The sequence below is a fragment of the Marmota monax genome, unplaced genomic scaffold (genome assembly GCF_021218885.2).
Source record: "Marmota monax isolate L192 unplaced genomic scaffold, Marmota_monax_Labrador192_F-V1.1 WCK01_AAM20220418_F8-fsc00170, whole genome shotgun sequence".
Lineage (NCBI taxonomy): Eukaryota > Metazoa > Chordata > Mammalia > Rodentia > Sciuridae > Marmota > Marmota monax.
Genome location: NW_026692395.1, coordinates 570,459 through 597,238, shown reverse-complemented (window position 1 = coordinate 597,238; position 26,780 = coordinate 570,459). Strand labels below are relative to the sequence as shown.

The 26,780-nt window shown below is 35.3% G+C and overlaps 1 pseudogene; it reads right to left on the bottom strand.

Annotated features, from left to right (window-relative positions):
• Window positions 1–19,165: 19,165 nt before the first annotated feature.
• Window positions 19,166–20,071, bottom strand: LOC124091432 (ribosome biogenesis protein NSA2 homolog; annotated as a pseudogene).
• Between the last annotated feature and the right edge of the window lie 6,709 nt (window positions 20,072–26,780).

Below are 26,780 nucleotides of genomic sequence, written 5' to 3'. Positions count from 1 at the left end.
CATTTTAATGACACTTATTTCTTTAGCAGTCATATTCTCTTTGGCTGCAACTTTAAACTGTTATTTTTCTGGCAAAACTGCAAATTTTAAAAATCATTCTTTTCTTCACTTTTCCTCCAATTCTCACTATAAATCTGGCTGAAAACAGCTCTCAGTACCTACATGGCTGCCTGAATGCTATGCTCCCTTGAATTTTCATCTCCAAGATACACTAGTCAATAACCTTTAAACTAAGCCTCACATAAAACTTCAGGACATGAGCATGGACAAAAACTTTATGTTATTTTCCCAAATTATAACATGAATGACCTCTAGCTCTATTTCCATTAGAGTCCTTATTTCCATCTGAAATATCATAAGCACAACCTTTATTGTCTACATTCTTATCAGCATTCTCTTCTTCTGGGCTCACATCAGAATCACTCATTAAGCTCTGCTTATAATATTCTAAGCTTTCTTTCTTTCTTTTTTTTTGGTATTGGGGATTGAACTCAGGGGCACTCAACGACTGAGCCACATCCCCAGCCCTATTTTGTGTTTTATTTGCAGACAGGGTCTCACTGAGTTGCTTAGTGCCTTGCCCTCCAGAGTTGCTGGGGTTACAGGCATGCACCAACATGCCTGCTTCTAAGCTTTCATCAGCCTGCATCTCCAAATTTTTCCAAACTCTTCCTGCAAACCAATTCCATATTATTGGGTACACACATAGCAATGACCCCACTTCTCGGTATCAATTTTCTGTTATCTTTCCAACATTGTGACAAAATACCTAAGAACAGTTATCATTGAAAAGGAAAGATTTATTTTGCTCATAGCATTTCAGCCAATAGTCACTTGGCCTAGTTGCTTTTAGACCTATGGCAATGCAGTGAATTGTGGCAAAAGCACATGGTTATGGAAGACTGCTTATCTCATGGTGGTCAGGAAGCAAAAATAGAAAGAAAAGATCAGGGTCCCAATATACTCTTAAAGTACATGTTCCCAATGGCCCACTTCCTAAAAATAGGTCTCTCCTTATAATGTCTCCAATACTTCCCAATAATATCATCAGCTAGGATCAAATTTTCAATTCATGAGTTTTTGGAAGATATGTAGGAAGCAAACCATAACACCATGCAGCAATTTCACTATGCATCATTTCTCCCAGAGAAATTAAAGCTTATATTTATATAAATACCTACACACAGATTTTCATCATAAGTATGATTCCATTTATATAATATTGCTAGGTTTAGAGATAAGGAGATTATGGAAGGAAGTGGATGTGGCTATAAAAGGGCAATACAAAGGATCCTTGTGATAATGAAACTGTTTTATATATTGACAGGTGTGGTGAACAAATGAACCCACACATGTAATTAGACCAAATGGAAGCAACACACATACACAAATGAGTATTAGTAAAACTAAGGAAATTATAATAAGAAAATTATATCAATATAAATATCCTTGTGATATTTCTCTACAGTTCTTCAAGATGCTATCGTTGTGGGGACTAGGTAAATGATGCACAAGATTTTTCTATGTTCTTTCAAGTGAGTATGTATCTATAATTATTTCAAAACAAAATGTTTAACAAAAAGTTGATTTTATGTGACAAAATCAAATATGTAATGAGATCTTGTGACTCTAAACTTCCTTTTTAAAATTATAAAATGTATTATAAATTATAAAATTTATTTTATATTTATTAATACATTCTCCTTTGGCATACTACTTTAACTTCTTTTTTAATTTATTTTTATTCTAATGTGTTATATATGACAGCAGAATGCATTACAATTCATATTACATACAGCATATTTTTTCATATCTCTGGTTGTATACAAATATTCACATCAATTGTGTCTACATACATGTACTTAGGGTAATGATGTCCATCTCATTCCACCATCGTTTTTACCCCCATGCCCCTTCTCTTCCCCTCCCACCCCTCTGCCCTATCTAGAGTTCATCTAATCCTCCCATACTCCCCCTAACCACATAAATTCATAAATCAGCCTCCTTATATCAGAGAAAACATTCAGTGTTTTGTTTTTTGGGGATTGGCTAACTTTACTTAGCATTGTCTTCTCCAACTCCATCCATTTACCTGCAAATGCCATGATTTTATTCTCTTTTATTGCTGAGTAATATTCCATTGTGTATATATACCACATTTTCATTATCCATTCATCTACTGAAGAGCATCTAGATTGGTTCCACAGTTTAGCTATTGTGAATTGTGCTGTTATAAACATTGATGTGGCTGTGTGCCTGTAGTATGCTGTTTTTGAGACCTTTGGGTATAGAGTGAGGAGAGGGTTAGCTGGGTCAAATGGTGGTTCCATTCCCAGTTTTCCAAGGAATCTCCATACTGCTTTCCATATTGGCTGCACCAATTTTCAGTCCCACCAGCAGTGTATGTGTGCCTTTCTCCCCACATCCTTGTGAACACTTATTGTTGCTTGTGTTCTTAATAGCTGCTTCCTTAACACAGCCTTTCTCTGGTATAAGTGTTAGAAATAAGTAAAAAGACTAGTAGCCTTGATCATTGTGAAACTATTTCTGAACAGACTAAATATAGGAAATCTATTATAAGAGGAAAAACAGAGTAGTCAATTATAGATCTCTGGATTTGAATTCAGTTCCTGCCACTTACTAGATATGTAGTGTTAAGATTTTTGTTTTAAGCTCTCTCTGCCTCTGTAAGACATTGATAATAACATCCACTAACTCAGCATTATAAATTAGAAGATTCATGAATTAATATTTACAGTTGTCTTAGAATTGTTCACAGAACTCAATATATGTTAAGCTGTTGCTATAGGTTGGCATGTCTAATTTTTTTTTATTTTCAAAATACCCTACATGGTAACAGTATATTCAGGATAACTGGGATGCCTCCTCCAAGTGGCCTAATATTTGAAATGTAAATATAGCTTGATCTCTGGTGAAAAAACTTGATATATTCTAGTCTTTATGCAATTTGAAACTAGGAAAAAATTATCAGAAGATAAGTCATTTTCATTTGGACACATGTGTTAGAAAAAGTCATACAACCAGGAAAACTTGGATATAAGTTGGATATGGTACTGTAAAGATTAACTACAAAATTAGTCTGGCTTGGTGCTGCATGTCTGGAATCCAAGTTACTTGGGAATTTGAGAGGGGAGGATCTCAAGAGTGAGGCCAGCCTGGGTAACTTAGCAAGCCCTTGTCTCAAAATAAAAATTAAAAAAGGTAGAGCACCCTTGGAATCAAACCCCAGTGCCACAAAAAATTTAATTAACTACATAATCAGAACAAATATATGCAAAATCACAATTGAAGATTAGATAAGCTCCCTACTGAAAGATATTACCATAGGTGTTTCTCAAACTTTCATGTGCATAGAAATGTCAAAGGCATCTTTGTTAAAACGCAGATTTGGGTTCAAGAAAGAAGAGGGTAGAGCCTGAGATTCTACATTCTTACAAATCTTGTCCATGGACCAAACTTTGATTAGAAAGGAGGACCAAAATGGCTTGAAGATCTTTAGTTATACTTAGGTTTAAGACAATATATTATATTTGATCAAAGTGAATAAGAGATATAAAAACAAATGATTTTTAAAAGCCTGGTGTCATGAGCAAGCTATGTCATTGACATAGACTAAACACATTTGTATGTTTCCACAATGTCAGAATCAATTGAATAACAAACTTATAGGCTACACCTCTTTCAATGATGGCAGTCCAGCAAACACTTGTAGGTCGCCTGGTAGTCATAAGCCAGGCAATCACATGTTCTTTCATTCCAGTCTTAATCTCTAATAGCATAACACATCATACTTTACACAAATATGTGTGGGTTACAGAAAGACTAATAAAGGGTTAAGGCATCCACAGGCATTTAGGACGGTGAGCTGTGAGTAAAAAGAGAGCAGACTAAAATGCAAAGAGTCACTGTGGGAAATCTGATATGATTAAGAACCAGCCAAAGAACTTTTTCAGGGAGCCAAGCTGTCAAAGCACAGGAACTTATTCTAGGCCAGGATCCCAAAGTTTCAGTATCAACCTGGAGTGACTCATGCATGGTCACTCTGAGTAAGAGAAAGTGCATACTACTAAAGCCCAAGGTCAAAGATTCATAGGTTCATTGCTGTGACAATTTTTCTTGGCAAGGTTCAGGATTAGGAATAATCTGGTGATGGGTCAGGATGCTCCCATGTCCAGCCAGGCTCAGGGTCCTTTTCTTTTTATGGACCTCAATTGAAGGAGTTGCTTCATTCAGTAGTCTGATGTTTTTGATAAGTTCTTGGGCCTGGTTTTTCTGCTATGAGTTTGGTGTACCCATGCATTCATGTTCTTTTGATTAATTTGATAAGTTCACAGATGGTCATTTTTATTGGCATGATTAATTTATTTATCATTTGTGCCTTATGGTTGTGCCAGGCAAATGGTGGTTGTTTACTTGTGTGAACAAGGTATAGAGTCATTCCACCTCAGCACTTTAACTTAACATGGAGTATTTTATGGCAAACTACTGCATTACAAAATGGAGTAATACTTTTAGGTACAGCCTGAAAATTGCTCTTATATACATTTCTGGAGTAACTCAGAGCAGGGCACAGCCTTCTCTCCACAGGGGGATATGATTTTTTGTCTTTCTAAAGTGTTAGTACTTTCTGTATAAAATATGTGTTTATGATAATTCTCATTGACTAAATGGGAAACATTTGTCTAAATCAAGAAATATGACATTGAAATTCCCTGTGACATGTGTGTATCAGTTGGAAATTAATTGGATTGAAATCAAGGACAGCATTGTTTGTGATCAGTTCTCCAAAAATATAATATTTTAACTACTTAATTATAAACTTTCATGTCCATTGCTAAAATTAGAAGGTATTATTTATCCATAATGTATGTGTGCATGTGTGTATGCTTTTGTGTAAGTGCCTGGCTATTTTATGTTTATCTGACTGGATATATTTTCTAGGTGTTCTGTATTTCCAATCTTGTTATATTCTAGAGCCATAAATCTTCAGTGGTATAAAAACGGACATTTAGCACCTAAAAAGATAGTCAACATCACCAATCATTACAAAAATACAAGCGCAAGAAAACAAAATTAGATTCCACTTCACACTCATGAGTATGGCTAATATTTTTCTTCAGTTTTTTATTAGAGCATTATAATTATGCATAGTATTTGAGTTCCTTTGACAAAATCATACATACAAGGAATTTGATTTTAATCCATATCTCCCCCCTTACTCCCCTCCTCACTTCCCCTTTCCCCCTCCTTTATTCTACTGATCCTCCTTTTGCTCCTTTATTTATTTATTTTTCATTGGTACTTTCTACATAAAGGAGAAATTTGCTTTGGTACATTTATATGTGTATATAACAGGATCCTGTTAAATTATTTCCACATTTGTTTCTCTTTCCCTTCCGTCCTCCCACTCTCTTGTTTTCCTACTTCTATTCCACTGATATTCCCTATCTCTTTATGATATCCGATTCCCTTCTGCAATGCCTTGTTTCCTTTATTTTGCTCTAGCTCCTTCATATGAGAGAATACAATGGACCCTTGATTTTCTGAGTCTAGCTTATTTCACTTAGCATAATTTTCTCTATTTCCATCCACTTACAGGTAAATGCCATTATTTCATTCTTCTTTAGGTCTGAGTAAAACTCTACGGTGTGTATATACAACGTTTTCTTGTTCCATTCATCTATCACTGGGCATCTTTATTGATTCCATAATTTGGCTATTGTAAATTCTGTGGCTATAAACATTGATGTGCCTGTATCACTAGAATATGACCATTTTAGTTTTTTGGGATAAATACTGAGGAGTGGATGAGCTGGGTCATATGGTGGTTCCATTCATAGTTTTTTTCAGGACTCTTCATATTGTTTTCCAAAGTGATTGAACTAATTTGCAGTCCCCACAAATTTGCAGTCCCCACAAGGTATGAGTGTACCTTTTCCCCAAAATCCTCACCAACATTTATTATTATTTGTATTCTTGATAATTGCCTTTCTGGCTGGAGTAAGATGAAATCTTATTGTAGATTTTATTTGCATGTCCTTGATTATTTTCTTAATATGTTTTTGAATGCTTTTTGCTAATATTTTATTAAGGTGTTTTGTATCTATGTTCGTCAGGAAGATTGGTCTGTAGTTTTCTTTCCTTGATGTGTCGTTCTCTGGTTTTGGTATCAGGTTTATGCTGCCTTCATAGAATGTATTTTGGAGTGTTCTATCACTTTCAGTTTCATGGAATAATTGGAGAAGGACTGGTGTTAGTTCTTTAAAGGTCTGGTAGAATTCAAGTGAGAATTCATCTGATCCTGGGCTTTTCGTTGTTGGTAGGCTTCTAATTGTGGTTTCAATTTCAGTACTGATATTGGTCTGTTTAAATTTCTATATCTTCCAGGATCAATTTGGGAAGGTTATAAAAGTGTAGGAATTTGTCAGTGTCTTCTAGATTTTCCAGTTTATTTGAGAATAAATTTTCAAAATAGTTTCCAGTGATACTCTGGATTTCAGAAGTGTCTGTGGAGATATCTACTTTTGCAATTTAATTTTGTTGATTTGCATCTTGTCCATTTTACATTTGATTAATTTTTCTTAGAATTTATCAATCTTATTTATTTTTTTAAAAAATTGACCCTTTGTTTATTGATCCTGTGTATTTTTTATTTCATTAATTTTGGCTGTGATTTTTATTATTTCCTATCTTCTACTGCTTTGGGTGTTACTTTGTATTTCATTTTCTTAAGTCATAAGGTGGAGCATAAGTTCAATTTCTGTTTTTTAATGTAGGCAATCAGTGGTGCTGTAAAGCTTCTTCTTAGAATAGCTTTCATAATGTCCCAGAGATTTTTTTTTTGTACCCAGATTGAACACAGGGTTACTTAAACAGTGAGCCACTTCCTCAGCCCTTTTTCTTTTTCTTTTTTTTTTTTTTTACTTTGACACAGAGTCTTTCTAAGTTTCTTAGGGCCTTGCTAAGTTGCTGAGGCTGACTTTGAACTTGTGATCCTCCTGCCTCAATCTCGAAGCCTTGGAGATTACAGATGTGCATCACCACGACTGGCCCAGAGATTCTGATTTGTTATATTTTTATTTTCATTTGTTTCTAAGAATTTCTTGATTTCTTCTCTCATTTCATCTTTGATTCATTATTCACTTAAAAGAGTATTGTTTCCTCTAATATGCGAATGCTAACTCACAATAAGGTGGGGAACACTAGGGAAGAATAGGATTATCTTAGATTAGGTAGAGGGAAGTGATGGGAGGGAAGGAGAGGGGATGTGGGGATAGGAAAGATAGTAGAATGAAACAGACATTATTACTGTATGTATATATGTGACTACATTACCAATATGATTCTGCAACATGCACACTCAGAAAAATGAGAACTTATATCCCACCTATGTATGATATATCAAAGTGCATAAATGCATTATACTGTCATGTATAACTAATTAAAACAAATTTTTAAAAGAGTATTGTTTAATCTCTGTGTGTTTTGTGGTTTTTGTATTTTTCTTGCTGTTAATTTGGATTTTCATTCCATTATGGTAAATAGGATGTATGTGATTATATTATTATTTTTTTAGTATTTGCTAAGACATACATTGTGACCTATTATATGGTCTATTTTAGATAAAGATTGCATGAGCTGCTAACAATAATGTAAATTCAGCTATTGGGGGTGAAATATTCTCTAGATGTCCACTAAGTCAATTAGATATTTTGTATGATTTATGTTAGAAATATCTTTATTAATTTTATGCTTTGATCATGTGTCTATTGGCGATGGGGTGTGTTGAAATAACCCAGTATTATAGTATTGGGGTCCATCTTGGGTTTAATGTCAAGGAGTATTTTTTGATGTAATTGAGAGCACTGACATTTGGGGCATATAAATTTACTATCATTATATATTCTTGTTGGAGTTTTCCCTTTACCAGGGTTTAATTGCCTTTTTGTTTCTTTTGATTAATTTTTTCTTATAATCAAATTTGTTAGATATGAGAATAGCCTTTCTGGCTTATTTATGAACTCTCTTTGCATGGAATTTTTTTCCTTCCTTTTACCTTCAGCCTGTGAGTATCTTTGTGCATGAGATGAGTCTCTTGCAAATGGCATCTAGTTGGATCTTGTTTTTGATCCTTTCTGCTAATCTGTATCTTTTAATTGGGGAGTTGAGACCATTTATATTTAGTGTTATTTTGGATATGTTTTTGTGGTTTTTTGCCATATTTTAGTTTTGTCATATATAAATCTTTCTTCTCATTTAGGTGATTAGTTTTCTATTGATCATCATCTATTTGGGAATTATTGGATTTGTTTTTGGGATCCTCTGTGAGCAGTTTATCTTTGAGAATTCTTTGTAATGCTGGCTTGGTTGTCATGAATTATTTTAGTTTATCCTTTTTAAAAATATTTTTATTTTATTTATTTATATGTGTTGCTGAGAATCAAACCCAGTGCCTCACACTTGCTAGGCAAGCACTCTACCACTGAGTTACAACCCTAGCCCAGTAGTTTATCCTGTTTGTGGAAAATTTTTACTTCCTCATCAACTATGAAAGAGAGCTTTGCTTGGTATACCAATCTTGATTGGCATTTGTTTTCTTTTAGAGCTTGGAGTATCTCATTCCAGGCCTTCTTTGCTTTTAGTCTCTGAATTGAGAAATCAGAAGTGAGCCTTATTGGTTTGCCTCTAAATATGACATGTTTCTTTCTCTTTTGCAGCTTTTATTATTCTGTCCTTATTTTCTATCTTATGCATTTTGATTATAATGTGTCCTAGAGAACTTCTCTTCTGATGAGGTCCATTTGAGTTCCTGTATACATCCTGTATGTGGATATCTCCTTTAAGGTATAAGGGGAGTCTTGTGACTATCTCATTGGAAAAAAAGGTTTTTAATGCCTTTATCTTACATCTCCATATTCTCTTCTATCCCAATGATTCTCACGTTTGGTCTATTGCTGTTGTCCCAGAGTTCTTATATATTTCTGATCATGTTCTATTATTTTTCCCTTTATTGTATCCTATACTCAAATTCATATATCCTGTCTTCAAGGTCTGAGGTTCTGTCTTGAAGCACTGAAATTCTGTTTTATATGCAATCTAATCAGTCAGTGATACTTTCAAGTAAATTTTTAAATTTGATTCATTATATCTTTTATGTTCAGGAGTTCTGATTGGATTCTTTTCAATATTTCTATTTCTTTATTGAAATGATTTTTTCAACTCCCATATTTACTTTCTTAATTCTTTCCACAGATATTCTTTTAGTTCACTGAACATTTTAATGATAAGTTTTTTTATATACTTTCTCTGGAATTTCATCCTCTCCCATATCTGTTGGATCCTTTGTTGAGAAATTGTGAATTTTGGGGGCAGATTTGTTTGTCTGTTTCCTCATGTTTTCAGAGATCCTAGACTTTGTTCATTCATTAAGATGGATCTCCCTACCTCTTTTACACATGTATCCTTTCATGTGCAGTTCTTTTTATTCTGGGATTTCTCTTTGGTTTTGATACATGAGTAGACATCAAGGGGTGGGACCTGAAGGTCCCCTCCGTTTGTTTCTCCTTGGGGCCTGTTTTTTTTTGGGGGGGGGGTTGTCTCCCCAGTTCTATGTATTCAAGTAATGTTTAGGCTTAGGTGTGGCTATGTCTTGTGTGGGGTGAGATGATTCACTTTTTCTTGACTGGATTGTGAGTGTTTCTTGGGAGCAGCATCTCTATTCTATCATCTCAAAGTGTCCTAATCACATTCTGGCCCCTCTTAGAAGAGAGGGAGAGGACCCAGGAATAGCACTAATATTACAGAAGATTTATAGTTTTGAGATAAATGTCCAGGGTCTACTTTGACATCTGTAACACTAATTGCAACCTATATGGGAATGGTGGGGTCAGCATTTAACATCAGTACCAGCAATACAAAACTTTGGGTTAGATCAGGTATTCAGCATCAAGTGATCAAGCTACATTCCCATCCTCCTTTTTACATTTTAGAGACAAGGTCTCACTGAGTTGCTTAGTACCTTGCTTTTGCTGAGGCTGGCTTTGAACATGATCCTCCTGCTTCAATCTCTGGAGTCACTGAGATTACAGGCACGCTGGTACTGGTAGTGGTAGTGGTAGTGTCAGTGTACTGTCCGCTGGCTGCAGGAACTCAACTGATGACTGCTTTCTCCAGTAGTGCTAGCTCATGCTTCCATAACCACAGGATGGCAGTAGTGCAAGCCCCTGGCCACTGGAAGTCATTGGGTGATTGCTTTCTCAGGTAGTGTCAGTGTAACAGGCAGATAGCTGCCTTCTCTGGTAGGGGAAGCTCATGCTTTCCCCAGCAGGGGGCAGTGCCACCCCAGCAGCTTTCCCAGGGAACCTGGCACTTATTTCCATGCCCTGAACTCTTCTTCTGTGGGAGTTATTTTGGGAATTGTTTTCACTGATTTGCTTCCCCAACCAAGTCAGTGTCTGTTAAAATCAGCCTTCTTCTCTAATCCACAGGTTACCCCAAATCATTTTTCTTTATTTGCCTGCCAGCCTTGCCTTCTCCATTGTTTGCCTGCACTCCCCTTCCCCTTCACTACTGCCACTGGCAGTCATGCTGTTGCCCAAGCTGGTACTTCTCTAAGGCATTATTTTTTATGTTCACATTTCTGACTTCTGTGATGATGTAGAATTTTTTTTTTTTTACAGTTCAGTATTAGCTTTCAGTGAGTTTCCTCAGTTATGCACCTCACTGAGAAACCAACTTCCTGTTTTGTAAATCCAGTGTTGAGGAGCAGCGGGGATGCCATCTTCCATCCTGCCTAAGATTTTTCTAAAAGGTAAAATGACAAATATTGGTGAAGATATAGAGAAATCAGAGCCCTATGCATTACTGGTGGGAAAGTGAAATTGTGAAGTTGCTGTGAAAAATCAAATATAGAATTAGCATATGATTAGCAATTTAATTCATCCGTATATATCCCCTAAGAACTGAAAGCAGAATCTCAAACAGATACTTGTATACCAATATTCATAGCAGCATTATTCACAATAGCCAAAAGGTGCAAACAACCCAAATGTCTACAACAGATGAATAAATAAACAAAATGTGTCATACATAGGCAATAGAATAATTTTCAGTCTTAAAAATGATGAAATTCTGATACATGTTACAATGTGGGTAAACCTTCAAAAGTTGTGCTAAATAAATAAGCCACACTAAGAGTACAAATTTATGCTTCTACTTATATGAGGCACCTAGAATAGGCAAATTCATAAAGACAGGATGTAGGAAAAAATGTTACTAGAAGATCAAAGTTCAGAGGGAATGAAGAATTATTGTTTAATTGGTGGAGTTTCTTGTTTGGATTATGAGAAAGTTCTGTAAGTGGATCGTGGTTACATAACATTATGAATAAACTTAGGGTCACTAACTTGCACATTTAAAAATGGGTAAAATGGGGGCTGGGGAGGTGGCTCAAGCGGTCACATACTCGCCTGGCATGCGCGGGGCACTGAGTTCGATCCTCAGCACCACATTAAAATAAAATAAAGATGCTGTGTCCACCGAAAACTGAAAAATAAATATAAAAAAAATGGGTAAAATGGGGGCAGGGGTTGTGGCTCAGTGGTAGAGTACTTGCCTAGCATGTGTGAGGCCCCAGGTTCAGTCCTCAGCACCATATAAAGATAAATAAAATTAAGGTATTATATCCATCTATAACTACAAAAATATTTTTAATTTTTTTTCAAAATGGGTAAAATGGTATAATTTATATTATTTACATTTTATCACAATGAAAAATACAATATCATTAAAATATGAATTAATCAATGTATTCAATCAGAAGGAAAGCAGAGAAAAGGAACAAAAGAAGGATAGGGAAAGCTGTCAACAAATATTAAGTTGATACATTTAAACAGCCATGTTAATAATGACATTCAAAGTAAATGATCTAAGTATCTCATTGAAAATAAATATACTATCTGTCTGGGTTAATAATCAAGATGTAATTACTTGATATCCAGGAAAAAAGTGTTTTAGTTTTTTAAAAATAAGTACAAGAGAGGGCTAGGGATGAAGCTCAGTGGTAGAGGGCCCCTGTGTTCAATCACGGTACTGCAAAAAAAATAAATAAATAAACATAAAGGTTAGCATAAAATTAATGAATTATAAAACAGAAATAGAGAAAATAAATGAAACCAAAAGCATTTCAAAAGATCAATAAAATTCAGAAATGTGTAGACAAAGTGATGAGGGGAAAAATGAGAAGGTGCTATGTTTTGGATATGTTCTACCCCCCCAAAGGTCATGTATGAAGACATGGTCCTGAATGTGACTTATTGAAAGGTGCTGGAAGCTTTTGAAATGTGTGTATCATGCATAAGGCCAGAAGTTTGATCCCAGCACCACAACAAATGAAATTTGGTGTCTGAAAGTGGGGCTTAAAAAGCCATAAGGCCTCCACCCTCATGAATAAAGTAATGCTGTTTTAACGAATGTGGGATTGGTTTTGTGTGAATGGATTAGTTCCTGCAACAGTGATTATATAGTGACTCCACTCTATATATTTGGCCCCTTATGCACCCAGCAGTTTCTCTGTTTCTCTGCCGTGCTGTGATGCTGCCAGGAGGCCATTGCCAGGACATCATCATAGTGCTGTTTAGATAGAACAGCCACCAGAATCATGAACCAAATAAACTTCTTTTCCTTATGAAGTCTCCATCCTCAGATATTTTACTAGAGCAACACAAAACCAACCAAGATAGAAGACACAAATTAGCAATAACAGAAACAGGATTGATAACATCATTTTGAGTTCTACAGATATTAGAATAAAATAAATGAGTATTTTGAACAAATTAATGTTAATAAATTCAATAGTTTGGATGAAATTGACAAAGCACTTGAAAGAGAAAAGCATGAAACAAGACTCAAAAATAAACGATTGGGACTAGGGTATAGCTTAGTGATGAAGCACTTGCCTAACATATGGAAGTCTCTGGGATTGATCCCCAGCACTGCAAGAAAGAAAATAAAAAGAAGAAAAAAAAAAAGAAAGGAAGGAAGGAAATTTAAAAAGCCCTGTATCCATTCAAAAATTTGTAATTAATCTTCCCTGAAATTTGTAATTAATTTTAGGCTCAGGTGATCTTACTAGTGAATTCTGACAAATACATAAGGCAGAACAAATGCCTCCAGAAAAAAAATCAAGAGAAGGGGTTACTTTTAAACTCACTTTACAGAGCCAAAAGTACTCTCATACCAATTAAGTGAAAAACTACAGATTAACATTCTTCATGAGATGCAGGTACAATATTTTTTAAACATTTTGTTTTTAGTTATAGATGGACACAATACTTCATTTCAGTTATTTTTATGTGGTGCTGAGGATTGAACCCAGTGCCTCATATATACTAGGTAAACGCTATACCACTGAACTACAACACCACCCGCTAGGTGCAATAGTTTTACAATAATTTTAGTAAATTGAAGTAAACAGTATAGCAACATCATATCTCATGTATATCATCTGATAATACATCTTACCACCAAGTATAATTTATCTCCGGAATACAAGAGGTTTTGACATTTAAAAATGAATTAATGTGGGCTGGGCTTATAGTTCAGTGTTAGAGCATTTGCCTAGCTAGCATGTGTGAGGAAGCAGGTTTGATCCTAAGCACTACATAAAAATAAATGAACACAAAGAATAAAAGAGTAATAAAAATCACACAAAGATGCCTAAAAAATTAATTAATGTATTTCACCAAATTAACAAGTTATAAAAACTGTCTCAGTAGTGGCAGGAAAGGCATTTGACAAAAATCTAAATTTCATTCCTCATAAGTCTCTCAGCAATGTAGTAATAGAAATAAACACCCTTAAATTGATAAAAGGAGTCTATGAAAAATCTAAATCTAACATCACACTTAATGGCAAAAGAATGTTTTCCTCCTAGGTGAGGAACAAGAAAAAGATGTTAGCTCTTTGGAGATTCTAGCTAGTGAAATAAGGCAAGGAGAAATTGCAAAGGAATTCAGAATATAATGTGAGACAAATTAAAAATGAAAACAACTATATCCTCCATTAGAACTTACGTCAAAATGCAATATACTGTCATGTATATCTAGAAAGAAACACTGAGTAAACAAACAAACTGCACTAAGTGGCTTTGGAATCACAGAGCTTTGGGCTCCATTGCCATGGAAATCCAAAAAGTCTCTTCTCCACTCTATTACCATTAACACATGTGCATAAGACCTTGAGTCCTCAGATGGCACTGAAAGGGCCAAGAAATCCTATCCTTTCATTAATGGTTCTCAGTTTGTGGGACTTTGAACCCAGACATTTTGAAGTCAGGTAGCTTTTCATCACAAAACACCTGAGAATAACAACCTAAAGGACAAAAAATATTTTGGCTCACAGTTTCAGAGGTTTTAGTCCATGGTCAACTGGCTCCATTGTGTCTGGGCCTGTAGCAAGGCAGAACATCATGGTGGAAGGGCATGGTACAGCAAAGCTGCTCACATCATGGTGGCTGGGCAACAGAGAGACCAAAGGATACCAGGACAAGAAATACCCCAGGGCATGACCCCTGTGACTGACTTCCTACCACTAAGCCCCACCTTCTAAACTTTCTATAACCTCTCTTAATTCCTAAGCTATGAAACTATCAGTGGATTAATCCACTGATGAGGGACGAATTCTCATAATCATCTTCCAAAAGCCCCACCTCCAAACATTGACACATTGGAGACCAGACTTTCAACACATGAACCTTTGGGGAACATTCCAGATCCAAACCACTGTAGTTTCTCTTTAGGATTTTTGTCAACTTTTGAAAATTCCTCCAAACTAGCATAAATAAAGGAGACATGTTTATTGTTTTTTTCAATATTAAGGGACTTTGCTAGCCTCCTATAGGTCCATTCAACTTCCAAGGGTGTGACATTAATATTTTTTTACCCCATCACTTCTACTCCATTCATCCCATTTCTGTTTGTGTGTGAGAGAGAAAGTGGGGGAAAGATTTGTGTGTGTGTGTGTGTGTGTGTGTGTGTGCGTGCGCGCGTGCGCTAACAGGCAGGTTCCCTTTATTATCCAGGGCACAAAAAATTCTCCTGACTCAGCCTCCAAGTAGCTGAGACTACAGATGCATCACCATACCCAGCTTCATCCCATTTCTTAACAACCATTTATATATTTTCATCTTGCTAGAAAAAGCCTCTTAATTATCCAATCTGTCTTTCTCTATATGCTTGGAAATTACTCTATTTTTCTTAGGGGTTTTTCATAATTTTTCCCCTTTGTAGCAGTCTTATGGCTAATAGGTGTACCTCAGTATAGATAGAATTCAAGCTGGTCCATGTGTCTAAGTCTTTCCCAACACTCTTTCTTAGGTATTGAAGAAAACAATAATTAAGGGATTATTTAGGTATTACAGGTTTAAAAAGCAAGGAATTTGGGCTGGGGTTGTGGCTCAGTGGTAGAGCGCTTGCCTAGCAAGTGTGAGGCACTGGGTTAGATCCTCAGCACCACATAAAAATAAATAAATAAAATATAAGATTTTTTTTAAAGTAAGGAATTTTATATTAAGCTTATTTCATGTTATAGTGCACTTTTTTATATATTCAGTGATGTAACCCCTCAGGGATTTTATCCACAATTTTAAAATTTCATTGGTAAATTTTACCTCCAGTAATTGATCTCAGTACAGCTGTATTTTATAACACAGTTAACCCAGTGTCCCTCAGAAATCAATAGTTTATTAACTCCCGAACTATCATCCTTTCTGGTCTCAAAACATATGTTTCAGTGAGTCAGAATTTGTCTAGGGAATCACACTTTAGAAACAAACCTGAAATTTATGGATGACAGTGTCTACTATGAAGTTCAGTAATTCTCTAGAAGGACATACAGGAAATCAATAATACCCATGGTAGTAAAGTTATAACCTGTTATAAACATTAGATTAAAACTTCCCAAATTGTTTTGAGGAAGATATATATAGGCTGGAGTCCATGAAAGTTTCAAGTATGGAATTTCCAGTTTTCTTCCCTCAGTGAATTCATGGGAAGCACTACTTTTCCTGGCAAAGGATGTGTGAGAATATCCATAACATATTGCCAGCTAAGGAAACTCATGTAGGCCTTATGTCCAGAGACTTTATTGGGGCTCAATCATGTAGATGTGATTCACTGCCTGTATGGCTCACTTGTAGCCTCCAACCCCTCCAGAGGTAGCATGCATACCATATGGCACAAAGCCCTCATCAGAACTCACATTGTTAAGTTATCTAGCATAGGTGAAGTCCCCTAGGTAAACAAAGAGACTTATCAAGCAGGACATTTCAAAGGTCTGCATATCACCTTCTTAGAGCCAAGAGAAATTGTCAAGCCTTTCCTTGGTGAAGATTATATCTTTACAATACAGTCTAGCATTTCTTTCTCCACTCCTTTAATTTTAACCTGTGTGTATATGTATTAGAACTTTTTCATTTACATATTTATCATCTTTTTTCCAGAGAGTAATTGAGCAGATTACAGAGATATACACTTTCCAACAATATAATGTGAATTTAAAGTTGTTTCCCCACCCCAGTCCTACACAAAATAAAACTCATAAAATTAGAGTGAAATAGAGCCATGGGAGCCAAATGTGTATGTCAGGATGATCCAAATTTCTCCCTTATATATAAGATGCTATGCTTTGGATCTTAAATGCCTTAAATGTCTCCCAAAGTCCCCTGGTTGGCACTATTGGTAGGTGAGGGAAACTTTAAGAGGTGGAGACTAGGGGAGAGGTCTTAGTTTACAGGAAGCATGCCCTTGAAGGGGTATTGGGATCCAGGCCCCTGCCTTCTCCTCTTTCCTTAATGTCCCAGCCATAAGGTGAGAAGCTTTGCTCCACCTTGTACGCCCTGCTGTGAAGTACAGCCTCAAAAATCATTTGGATGACCTTTGTTACTTTTTCTTGCACAATTACTCAGACTAGGACTTCCACTACTTTGATAAATAGAAACAGTAAAAGTGAGTATCCCTACCTTGTTCTGATTGTAGGCCCAAAAGCAACAGGGACAATTCATCATGGACTGAATCCTGTAAAACCATGAGCTAAAATAAATGTTGTCTATAAAGAAATGTAAAGAAGTTGATTATCTTGGGTATTTGCTATTGAAAAGGAAAGCTAATATACATGCGTTTATATTGATTGTTGGATAGAAAAATGGAAATCTGATGAAATTTACTAGCAAGACCCAATATATTTCCCTTTTCAATTTATATAACAGATGACTTGTACCTGTGGAATATAGCCCTTTGGGGGATCCAACTGTAGCCAGTTTGTTCCTCTTTATTCCATTTCCTTTGGCCCTCACGAAGAAAGTATATGGGGATTTTGATAGGAATCTCATGGAATCTGAATATAACTTTGAGTAGTGTGAACGATTTAACATTAAATCTCCCAGTCCATGAATTAAGGATGTCTTTTCATTTATTTGTGTTTTCTTTAATAATTTTTCAGCAATTTTTAAAATTAATTAACTTATTTTAATTAGGTATATATGACAGCAGAATGCATTTTGATTCATTGTACACAATTGCAACACAACCTTTTATTATTCTGGTTGTACACAATGTAGTGTCACACCATATATGCAGTCATACATGTACCTAGGATAATGATGTCCATTTCATTCCACCATCTTTATTTTTTAGCAATTTTTATTGTTTTCAGTGTATAGCTGTTTTGCCTCATTAATTAAGGTTATTCCTAAGTTTTATTCTCTTTGATGATACTATAAATGGGTTTTTCTTAATTTACTTTTCAGATAATTCACTGGAATATATAGAAATACAATTGATTTTCGTATGTCATCTGTGAACAGAGATAATTTTACTTCTTCCCTTTCAATTCACATGATTTTTTCACAATTATTCTGTCTAGGACTTTCAGTACTTTGAAGAATACAAAGGATAAAATTGAGTATCCTTGCCTTGTTCCTGATCTTAGAGGAAAAGTTTTCCTTTTTGCACCAGGGAATATTATATTATCTGTGGGCTTTTTATATGTGGCCTTTATTGTGTTGAGTTAATTTCCTCCTAGTCTTAGTTTTTCAAATAAGTTCTTCTTATGAAAGGGTATTGAGTTTTGTTCAAATGCTTTTTCTGCATCACTTCAGACATCATGCATTTTTGTGTGTTCTTTATCTGGTTAATACACATTGATTGATTTTAGTTTGTTGAGGTATTATTGCATTTCAGGAATAATTTCTCCTTGGTCATGGTGTATGATCCTTTTAGTGTGTTGCCGATTTCTGTTGCTAGTGGGTTTATTTTGTTTGTTTGGTTGGTTATTGGATTTTTTTTTTAAGAACATTTGCGTCAATATTTGTATCTGTAGTTTTCTTGTAATGTCTCTGACAAACCCTAGAAAGGTATAATTAAGCACAAATGCTGACACCATAAAAAGAGTTTGCAGATGTTTCCCCCTTTTCAGTTTTTTGGAAAAGTTTTAACAAGGACGTGGGCTAATTCTTTAAATGTTTGGTAGAAGTTGCTGTGATACCATTGGATCCTGGGCTTTTCTTTATCGGGAGGTTTTTGATTAATGATTCAATCTCCTTCTTAGTTATAGATCTCTTCATGATTCAGTTTTAATAGGTTTTATGTTCCTAGGAATTTATCCATATCTTCTAGATTATCCAATTTGTGCATAATTGTTCATAACAGTCTCTTTTTTGCTGAATATCCACTCTTTAACCAGATATTGATATTTGAAGGTTTGCTTTTTCAGCTATTCAATCTTTTTAAAAAAATATTTATGGGTTTTTTTAGTTTTAATTGGACACAATGTCTTTATTTATTTGTTTTTATGTGGTACTGAGGATTGAACCCAGGGCCTCGCATGTGCTAGACGAGTGCTCTACCACAGAGCCACAACCCCAGCCCTATTCAATCTTACTAATATTTAAGCCCTCAGCAGACCCCCAAATAAAGAATTATTTGTAAAACTGGGTCATTTTAATGTTTTTTTTTACAATTTAATAAATAGTTCTCTTGATGATTGCAGATATCTAAGGCTGTTTGATAGTGTTCAGAAACATCACAGTAATGGTAGTTTGCCTAACTGGTTGTAATCTTCAATAATTATAAGGAATATGAAACTGCTGTCAAACCAGTAAGACCATATTTATGTATGCATTAGTTTCAGGATTGTTGGCAACCGGGGCATATTTCCCCCAAATAACTTTGCTTTCTTGTGTTACAAGCCTGGACTCACTCATGTTCATTTCAATGACAATACGTTTAATAATAATATCCAAAGTTGTGTATAGTGAGGATGAGAAATTCTTTTTCACACCAAGTACTTGCAGGCAAAATATGGCTTTCAGTTCAGGATGTGTTCCCTGGCCCTTTTGGAAACATAATCCCATCTGATTAATGAATCTTTCATATTTAGGTGGTTTTCTCCTAAAGTCATCTCCAACAAAGTAGACTTTAGTAACCATCCTCTTCCATGCCTTCCTTTTTCTCTTTCCTTTTTTGGATAACTTTAAAAAAAATTTGTTATTGTTGTAGATGGAAATAATATTCTTATTTTATTTGTTTGTTTTTATTTGGTGCTGCTGAGGATAAAATCCAGTGCTTCACACATGCTAGGCAAGCACTCTACCACTAAGCTACAGCCCCCGCCCTTCAATCACTTTTAATACTTCTCTTTCTCCCTGCACATGAACTTTGGGCAGAGTGACTTCCCATTTGCCTACCTTCCCTTGTTGTTTTTGTTTAATCATGTTGAATTGCTCTTTGGCTTGGGACTCACCCTTTCTGCCTAGCAGATAAACAGTTACTGCTGCTGCACAATCTTTCATTGATCTTTTATTTGGTGTTTCTCTTTTTGTGTATCTTGATAGTCTTTCTCATTTATAATTTCTCAGCATGGCACTGTTTATGGTAGAGCTTAGCCTTCAGGATTTTTTTTTTCTTTTTTGGCTTTCTTTGAACATTCAAAAGCTTCTCTTTCCTTCCTTTTTCTCATGGTAATCCACATGGTATCCATAGCTTTTAAGATATCATTCAATACATTAATTTTACCAACAACCGAGAACAAGAAAGCCATAGTAGTCTCTTATATGCCTTTTTGTTTCTGTAGCATCGGTTGTAATATCTCCTTTCACTTCTTTTAGTTATTTGAATCTTCTCATCTTCTTTTGTAAATTTCGATGTTTTTCAAATTTGTTGTTCTTTTTAAAAGAACCCACTATAGTTTTGTTGTTTAACATTATTGCTGTAATATTTTTTTGGGGGGGGTATCCAGTGATTTTACTATAATCTTAATTATTCTCTTCCTCCTGCCAACTTTGAATTTAGCTTGTTTTTCTCTTCCCCAATTCCTTGTAGTGTAGCGTTAGATTGTTGATATAAGATTGTTTTCTTTTTTTAAATATTTTTCTTCAGTTGTAGATGGACATAATGACTTTATTTTATTTATTTATTTTTATGTGGTGCTGAGGATCAATCCCAGTGCCTCACATGTGCTAGGCGAGTGCTCTACTGCTGAGCCACAATCCTAGCACCATTTTCTTTTTAATATAAGCATTTACTACAAAAAGTTTCCTTTTTGTGCTGCTTTCACTGCATTCTATAAGGTTAATATATTGGGCTTTCATTACTCTCAAGATATTTTCTAATTTTCTTTCTGATTTCTTCTTTGAAGAAAGAAGTTGGAGAGTATGGTTGTTGGAGAGTATGTTTAATTTTCACATATTTGAGAGTTTTCTGCTTTTTCTTCTGTTGTTGTACTCTACTTTCATTCCACTGAATCAGAAAAAATACTTGATATTTATTCACTATTATATTTTTATTGATTCTCTTTAGTTATATATAACATTAGGGTTCATTTGCACATAAGTATAAAGTTATGGAATATAATTTGCTCTAATTCAATCCCCAGGACTTCCCCTTTCCCTCCCCATCTCACTCCCAGTTCTGTTCACTTTGTTCTACTGATTTTTCTTTTGATTACAGAGTTTAATGCATTGCCATTTAAAATAATTACTGATAGGAAAGAATTTTATGATGCCATCTTGTTAATTATTTTCTAAATATCCTTATCAAAAGCTTTTTTGTCCCACTTTTCCTTTCCTGCTATCTTACCTTTACATTTTCTTTTGTGTATCTTCTATGGGTACTTGCTTTGTGGTTACCATGGGGATTACATAAGATATTTTAAGGTTATAACAGTCTATTTTTTAACTTTTTGTAATAATACATTTTAAACTGAGAAAAACTTAAGTTTTATTGCAAAAAAAACTCCTTTACATCAATGTACTTGTCCATTTATGTGATTGATGTCAGGTACTGCATATTTATTTTGTGTATCTCTACTAATATAGATTCGGGGGTTTTCTAAGTTTTTCTTTTGAATTCTAGCAGAATTTAAAGTTGTTTATGTACTAATGTTGTAATAGTATAGGATTCCATGTGTATATTCTGTATTTATCTCTATCAGAGAACTTTATTTTTCAAATGCTTTCATTTTGCTATCTAACATTCTTTATTTTAAGTAACTGGAAGGACTCCTTTTAGGATTTATTATAGGGCAGGTCTGGTAGTAATGAACTATTTCAGATTTTGCTTCTCTGGGAAAGTCTTCATTTCCTCCTCATTTTTCAGTACCCAAAATATTGGATTTTATTTGAAAATGGTAAAAAGTCATTGGATTCTTTTATTAAATTATTCTGCTTCATTGTTCCAAGAACATATAACATATCCTAACAGGTTTCAAGTGTTTAATAAATTATTGTTGGAATAAGGCACTATGTTGAACTGCCCATATCTAGAGATTATTTATCTTGCTTTACTGAAATTTCATTCCCATTGTTTAGTAACTCCCTATTTCTGACCTCAACAAATTCTCAAAACAAAACTCCTCCACAAAATACTAGCAAACCAAGTTCAAATGCACATTTAATTGATCATCCACCGTGTTCAAGTGGAATTTATCCCAAGGATACAAGGATGGTCCAACATACACAAATATAGAAATATGATACTCTACATTAACACAATGAAAACACAAATTATATGACCATCTCAATAGACAGAAGAAACATTTGACAAAATTGAATATCCTTTCAGGATTTTAAAAAACTCTGAATACATAGGTATGGAACAAATGTACCTCAACATAATAAATGCCTCATATGATAAATCCAGACATAACAGCATACTCAGTGGTGAAAAGTTGAAAGATTTACCTTTAAAATCAGTACTGGAAGTCATATGCAGAGCAATTAGGCAAAATAAATATATAAAAGAAATACATGTTGGAAAGGAAGATATTAGATTGTCACTTTCTGTACATGACATTATCTTAAATATCCAAAATCCCAAAACCACCAAAAAACTGTTGGAATAAAAAAAATTCAGTAAAATTACAGAAAATAAAATCAACATACAAAAATCTATACCAATAACATTGGGCTATTCAAAAAAGAAATCAATAATACAAAACCATTTAACTACAAAAATTACTTAGGAAAAGTTTTAGCCAAAGAGGTAAACAATCTGTACAATGGATACTATAAAACACTGTTGGAAAAACATTAAAGAAGACCCAAATCAATGGAGATCTATCTATGTACATGGGTTGGAAGAATTAATATTGTTAAAATATCCATAGTATCCAAAGTAATTCAGAAAAGAACCCAAATAACCAAAGCAGTATTGAGCAAAAATAACAAAGTTGGAGACATCACCCTGTCTGACTTAAAAATATACCTCAAAGCTATAGCAGCTAAAATAGGATGGTACAGACACATAAGCAGACACATAGATGAATGAAACATGACAGAGATTCTAGAAATAAACCTATGCATTAATAATGGTAGTTTGCAACAAAGATACCAAGAACTAACAATGGGGAAAGGATAGTCTCTTCAATAAATGATATTGGATAAATAAAATACCAACATACAGAGAGTGAAATTGGGTCCTTATTTCACACCACACACAAAAAATCAAATAAAAATGGATTAAAAACTAAAACATAAGATCTGAAACTTTAAAAATACTAAAAGAAAACAAGAGGGAAAGCTCAATAGTATTTGTCTGGACCCTAAATTTGGGGTGTGACTTTAAAAGCACAGGCAGTGAAAGCAAAAATAGACAAATGGGATAATGTAAAATTAAGAATCTTCTCCACTACCAAAGAAACAATCAACATAGTGAAGAGACAACATAAAGAATGGGAGCAATATTTGCAGCCATACATCTCACAAGAGGTTAGTATCTAAAATATATGAGGAACTCCATAGCAAGAATACAAAAATATGATTTATAAATGAGCAAAGGACCTGAATAGACATTTCACAAAAGAGGACAAATTGTCAGTAGGTATATGAAAAATGTTCCACATCACTAGCTATCAGAGAAATGCAAATTAAAACTTTAATAAGATATCACCTCACCCCTATTATAATGGCTATTATCAAAAAACAGAACATAAGTCCTGGAAAAGTTATGGGGAAAAGGGAACTCTAACACACTGTTGGTGGGAATGTAAATATGTACCACCATTTTGGAAAACAGTATGGAAGATTCTCAAAATTTCAAAAGAAAACTACCTTGCCCTTCCACCATGTGAGAACACAGTGAAAAGGCTGTGAACCAGAAAGTGAATTCTCACCAGACACCTCAATTGCCAACAACTTCATCTTGAACAATTGCCCAGGTTCCAGAACTATGAGAAATAAATTTCTGATTATGGCATTTGCCAGTAAATGCATGGAGCTGGAGAATATCATGCTAAGCAAAATAAGCCAGTCCCAAAGAACCAAAGGCCCAATGTTTTTTTCTGATATATGAATAGTAATTCACAATAGGGGAACACTAAGGAAGAATAGAAGTACTTTGGATTAGAGGGGAATGAAGAGAGGGAAGGGGTTCTGAGGCATTATTACCCTATGTGCATATATGATTATATGACCTGTGTAATCCTATGTCATGTATAACCAGAATAATGAGAAGTTATACTCCATTTATGTATAATGTGTAAAAATGCATTCTATTGTCATGTATAACTAATTAGAACAAATAAAAAGAGAAATTTCTGTTGTTTATAAGTAAGTAAATCCACTAAGTAGCATTTCATTATAGCAGACCAATGGATTGAGACCAAAATTGGTACCAGGAAGCAGAGGTGCTGCTCTGTCAAATATTAACATGTGGAAGCAGCTCTAGAATTGGGTAATGGGTAGAGACTGGAAATAGTATTTGAGGTGGATGTTAGAAAAAGCCTACATTGTCATGAATGGAGGAGAGCTGTAGAGAAAACCTCTGTCTTCTTAGAGAATATCTGAGTCCTCTTGAGCAGAATTTTGGTAGAAATATAGACGATAACATCCATTCTTATGAAATCTCAGGTGGAAATGATGAATATATTATATATATTATTATGTTAAGCCCAGAGTACAAGTGCCTTGCAGGCAGAATGATTTCAAAAGAGCCAAAGGCACACATGGGTTCTCAAGGTTTGCTTAGTAGAACCTCAAGGCTATGCTCTTTGATTTCTGGCTCAGTGCTCCTTGCCCATCCCAGGTATTGCTCCTGTGGGTCCAAGTACATTATTGTCTACAGTGGCCACCCCTGCAGAGAGCACAGGCAGTAAATCCTGGTATTACCCCATGGAATCATCTCTACTGGTACTCAGAGTACATGAACTATGGAGGCATGACTACCTCTACCTAGATTTCAAAGGTTGGATATCTCACATACATCTAACGTGGGCAAGGGAATGGGTACACATTGTGGGATTGGGCTGGCTGTGAAATAAAAGCTATGAAAGTACTATATCAGAAAATAAAGTCAAAAGGCAAGAATATTTTTAAAGCAGGGGTGGAGCCGACCAGAGGGGTTTGGCTTCTAAGAAAAAGCCCTTGCTTGCTTGATATTATAGCAGTTACAGATCAAAGGGGATCAATGGTATAAGATTTCAGTGTCGGAGGAGTCTTGTTTCCGTGCTGGCTTCCCAGTGTGTCAGAGGTCTTGTAGTAAACAGGTTAGTTGGCATTTTTTCAGGCTACGCCCACCTCTGGGAGGCTATGTTTAAACTTGGAGCTGTGAGCTAGGTTTGGGCATTCTCAAATCGGTGGATTCCACCCAGGAGTTCGCAAAGGAGCAGCTTCACTGCCTGATGGCTTGAATGTTACTCAGTTCATACACAGCTCATAGATAGCTCCCAACAGATGGAGCCACCTGGAACCCAGAGCATGCAACCCAGGCAGAGGGCTACTATGAGGCCAGGGCCAGTGCAGAAAATGCACACCAGGACAGTGCCTAGTGGAATTCTGGGGATAGGGTCACTTTTATGACCCCAGATCAGTAGTGCTACCAAAATGTGATTATGGAGAGCCATAGGCACCCAACTCCAAATCATGGGGATGGGGCTGCTCAACCTCCTGGGGTAGGGCTGACCTGAACCTTAATGGCCCAACTCCTGCCAGCAAACGTGGGAAGGTGAGACTTCCAATCCAGTGAGTCTGGAAGATAGACTCTCAAATAAAACAATTATTTGTAAGCATTCAAATTTTGGACTTCTTTGTGACCTGTTACCAATTTCTTCTTTCCCATTTCAAAAGGGAAAAATGTCTATCCTTTGCCTCTCCCACCATTGTATTTTGGAAGCACATATTTTTTTCCACATGTTGTGTTGGTTCATTATAGTTGTAGATATCAATGGGATTTCTCATTACATATTCGTACATGCACACAATTTGATAATATAATTTGGCCAACATTACTCCTTAGCACTTCTCCCCTCCTTCCCCACCTCCCACCTCTTGGTCCCTTTCCTCTACTGATATCCCTTTGATTTTTAGGAGATCTACCTTCCCTCACCTTTCTTTTCCTTTTTCTCTCTAGCTTCCACATGAGAGAAAACATGACATGTAACATATAATATTCTGAGTTTGACTTATTTCACTTAACATGATGGTCTCTAGTTCCATTCCTTCTTCTGTAGATGCCGTTTTCATTTTTCTTTATGAATGAATAAAATTCCATTGTGTATATATACCACATTTACTTTATCCATTATTCCATTGATAGACATCGAGGCTGGTTCTATAGTTTGGCTCTTATGAATTGTGCTGCTACAAACATGGGTATATATGTATCAGCGTAGTAAGATGCCATTAATTATTCAGGGTAAATACCAAGGAATGGTATAGCTGTATCATATGGTGGTTCCAAGCCTAGTTTGTTGAAGAACCTCCATGCTGATTTCCATAGTAGTTGTACTAATTGACAGTCCTACATAGTTTGCTTGATTTCACAGGTGCACAGCTGGAAAACAGTTTGTCTCAGAATTAACTGTACTTTGAATGGAATCTCATGCATATCTGATCAAGATGGTATTTAGATGAAATGTGTGGCTTTTTAGTTGATGCTGGAATGAGTTAAGATTTGCAGGGATCCTAGGAAATAATGAATGTGTATTATATGCAAGAGGCATGAGTTTTGGGAAGCTCCAGACACAATGCTATGGTCTGAATATTTGTGCCCCCCAAATTTATATGTTGACCACCTATCCACCAGTGTGATAGTATTAGGAAGTGTGGCCTTGAGGAGGAGTTACTAGGATTGCAGGCATATGCCATATTTTTAAAAATTTTTCATTGGTGCATTATAATTATACATAATATTAGGATTCATTTTGACATATGTGTACATGTACATAGCATAATTCAATCAATTGCATTCCCCCGTACTTTACCTTTCCCA